Source organism: Urocampus carinirostris, chromosome 10 (genome assembly GCF_059441175.1).
Source record: "Urocampus carinirostris isolate Australia breed hairy pipefish chromosome 10, RoL_Ucar_1.0, whole genome shotgun sequence".
NCBI lineage: Eukaryota > Metazoa > Chordata > Actinopteri > Syngnathiformes > Syngnathidae > Urocampus > Urocampus carinirostris.
The window spans coordinates 34,147,553-34,152,106 of NC_142358.1; positions in this window are offsets into that span (position 1 = coordinate 34,147,553).

Here is a 4,554-nt window from a genome sequence, read left to right on the forward strand (position 1 = left end):
TTATAAAATACTCTCCTTTTGATATATATATATATATATATATATATATATATATATATATATATATATATATATATGTAACTGTATTTTTAACTACTGTTTGAAATGTGAGTGATTGAAATAGTTTGTATGTCTAATGTTGCAGCCGTCCAGGATATCTTGCCTCTCTTGCGGTGTCAGGACGGCTCTTCTTTCTGCCTCAAAAGCCATTAGGAACTTTTAAGCTGTCAGAGATTCTCCAAAGAAATAAATCACAGCCAAACATTCACAGCAACATTTTAAGTGTCAGACGTTTTTCAGCCCGCGGGCTTTTGCTGTCTTTAACCGCCTGCGAGTGACTTGGCTTCAAAAGCTTTTTCTTCTTCCCGCTTTGAGAGCAGTTTTGCAACAAGAATCCAACACGTGTATTCACGATTGCTTCCTATGAAAAAATGCAGTATTTTTTTCCTGATGTAAATAACGTTTTTCTTCCGAGCTTCCTTTTAGGTTTGTGTGTTTGATATATGTAAAGGTCAGTAATGGAAATTCCCATGAAATTATCGTTGCTGCTTTGAGTCTCGAGTTTTGTTTTTAATACAGGAAATCCTATTAAACCAACTTGTGAGTGTTATTTTTTTATTTTACACTGTTCATATCATCCACCCAATTTGCAGTGCACGTTTTGTAGAAACCTCCACGGTTCATACGGGTGCTTGAAATCCTTAAAAGTGCTTGAATTTCGGTTGAAGCGCTAGTGCATGCTTGAAATTTTTGCCATGTGTCTAAAAAGATTTGCTCATAAATCATACAACTCTCTACGGTGGCTTTGAGTTGCTCTTGCATTTCCCATTCCTTCGTTATTAACGGCAGTTGGCATTAGTTTGTATGGCATTGTCTTATAAAGCGTCATCAAGTCAAGTTTATTTGTATGGCCTTTAATCACAAAGAGTCTCAAAGGGCCGCACAGACCACAGATTACTGCAAACCACAGACTATTATGACACCATCCCCTGATCTAAAACCTACATGAAGGCAAATAATACACAGATACACAGATATTGTCAACATAAAATATGGGTTAATTATATGCTATAGAATAGAAGTGTGTTTTAAGCTTAGATTTAAACATTTTCACTGAGGTTGCAGATTGAATCTCAGGGGGAAGAGCATTCCACAGCACCGGGGCCCGAATGGAGAACACGCTCAAACCTGCAGATCTCTTCTTGGCTCTTGGGATCACTAATAGACCAACATTTTCAGAGCGAAGGTTCCGGACCGGAACATAGGGGGAAATTAAATTTCATCGACCCCTGTTGGTTCACCCATGAGAACATGTGCATGTTACACCTAAACAGTATAAATTATGGACATTTATTATGGGCTACGAAAAATTTAAAGTAGTGTTTATCAGTGGTAAATTGTAGGAATTTTCCTGCAACTGAACATATAAGCTACATATTACTATCATTTTACTATAAACCTATATGGGGAAAGATTTGTCTCAACAAACTTTTACACATATTGTTCAGATCCACAAATATATTAGCAATTTACTCAAAATCTAAAAACCATGTCTTAATCAATGCACATCCAAGGTTAAAAATCACATATATAAATCCCAGATGCATCAGTGGCTCTGCAAAATACATACACATTGGATTTCTTCTTTTATTGGTACAGGACAAATTGGCTGGGACTGGCTGGAAACCAGTTTCTGGGTGTCCCCAACCACTGCCCAAAGATAGCTGGGATGGGCTCCAGCATCCCTGCGACCCAACTGAGGATAAGTGGCACTGAAAATGGATGGAAAAATTGGAAAGGTGCTTTGAAAGTCCTAAAAAAGTGGTTAAATTTGGCCATTAAAAGGTGTGCAAAGCCTTAACCTCTGCCAGCTGCCATCCTGGGTTGGTTTTTGTTCAAGGGGGGCTAAGCAAATAGTTTATGAATACATTTTAAAATATCAACTAAAACTCTAGAGAGGATTAACTGGCCGCCTCTTGGTGTGCCACCGGGACCCCGGACTGGTTGTCATTCAATCTAGAGTGCTGAAGTATAGATTACAATGAAGTCATAAATAACAGTTGTCAGACCAGCAGCACAACATGTCAGCCACGGATATTAGACAAAAAATGTCTCACCATTTCTGACGGTTTACCAACTACTCAAAGATTGCACAGGTTGTTGGTTCTTTTGCTTTGTTATTGAGTAGCGCGTCCGAAAACTACAAAGTAGTGTGTGGCTTCACTGTTACATGCACAAAAACAATGTATATTTTGAAAATATATGTATATATATTTTTCCCTTGGGGCAGCACGGCAGGTCAGTGGTTTGAGCGGCCACGGCACAGTTCAAAACCAGCTACCAGCCTTCCTGTGCGGAGTTTGCATGTTCTCCCCATGTTTACGTGGGTTTCCTCCGGGCACTCCGGTTTTCCTCCCAATGAGCGAATAATTTGTCTGTCTCTATGTGCCCTGCAACTGGCTGGCAACCAGTCCGAAGACAGCTGGGATTGGCTCCAGCACCCCCGTGACCCAACTGAGGATAAGCGGTGCAGATAATGAATGGATGGATAGTTTTCCCTTAAACCCGCTAAGCAGCTGACTTTTGTTCATCGTGACGGTCATGTTTCAAAAAGAACCCGTCATATTATAATATTAAATACTCTGGTATACATTAAAACCAAAGAACAACAATTTTACAGGCCCAGGCATTTGTTTGATGAATAAAAGTACGGTACTGTATACAGTACCTTTAAAATGTCCTTGTTTTTACAGTTTACTCTTGAAGCTAATCAGAAGGCAGAACAAATGCATCATCAAAATCCTTAAGCCAGACTGTGAAAGGGAAATGTGTTGTAGCAAGGGATTACTGTTTCAATTAATCTGTGTTAAAAGCATGATCTTTGTTAGATTTTTTATTGTTTTGCAAAGTCATAGTTATAACATTTTAATTTATTATTGGTGTTTGTGATCTTTAACTTGAGCATTTAAGTGCAATATTCAAATACCTAAATACCAGTCAGGGGAGGCAGGTGAGCCTATACCTCAACTGTCATAATGTCAGGACCCGAACAAATGGTAGACCCAATTCCCTTACAATCGTTTCACACAAAAGTTTATTGGGATATCAAGGAAACAAGCGCCAGCGATCCAGTGCTCGTTGGACAGGAGCAGCAAGCAGCTCACGGGATTGGAGCGTGATCGGAATGTGGAAATGGATTTGCCCGGAGCGGGAGATCGGAGCGTGGTCGGTTGTCAAAAATGGGTCAATACCTGGAGACAAACAGGAAATCAGAAACAAACGAGTGGGATACGGCTGAAGACGGGATCGACGGGAGCCAGAGTCAAAGTGCTTGCCTTGCGTATGCAGAAGTTTGCTGACGAACTGACAAGGAGTGACTGGAGTACTGAGTTTAAATAGGAGGGGAATCAATCAGGCAACTAGCAGCAGCTGGCGCCAAAGCAGCGGGCACAGGTGAGTGCAATGAGTAATCATGACACATAATGCTAAAAATATATTAAATGGTTGTATTTATTCAGTTTTGAAGTTCTATTTTTTTGACGTTGCAATTTTCGGATTTTCTATATCGAACTCGTTAAAATTTCTCATCATATTCCGGATATAATTAATAGAATTAGCATGTAATGTATTGCTGTACTAAACGTCAGCAGATGCAGAGTGAGACACGCAATTCTTGTGCCTCAATGCAGAGGGCGATAGTTAAATGATTGTTTTGGGCGTACACAAAACAGTAGAATTATAATCCAGTCATGTTTTTCTTGTTGCTTTTTATCATAATGAAAAATTACTTATTTATTGATGCTCTTATTAAAAAAAAAGCAGTGTGTAATGTATTACTGTGGATGCAGAGTGAGGCACGCGATTCTCTTGCGTCATGGCAGGGGGCAACAGTGAGACCAAGAAGTCAAAATTGAAGCACACCACAGCCCAGAAATTAAAAATCGTGGTAGTAATTGTAACCTGAGAGAAAGTCAAGCCATCATTTTTTTTTTTTTCTCGTTGCATGGGCTTCTTTCACAACGGGAGACATTTATTTTTCTAAAGGAGCAGTGCATAGGCTAAATTTATAAAATGAAGTAAGACAGTATAACATGTTTTTTTCTGTACTGCAGTGTTTATAATGCTTTATTGCTCAGCCAATCCAACAATAAATAAGATGTGTTGTTGGGTTATTTATTTGCCTTACTAAACATGTGACTCACCACCAGGGTTGGGTAGGGTTACTTTAACTGGATTACTTTCAATTACTTTTGGATTGCTCCAATACCAAATATGCTAATAAAGGACAAAATAAATTCAATATGAATAAAATTACTAAATTTTGTGCAGGCTTGGGGAGTAACGGAATACATGGAACGGCAAAAATGATGTTGGCAAGCTGTTTGGATTTATTTTCATATTGTTTCTGTCGCATTTTATGTTAGTTTTGCCGGGGATCAAAGAGATCACAGCCACATGTTGTGAGTCATAATTTTGTTCATATTTATTTTCTTTTGTCTTTTATTAGAATCTTTGGCATTGGAGTAATCCAAAAGTAATTGAAAGTAATCCAGT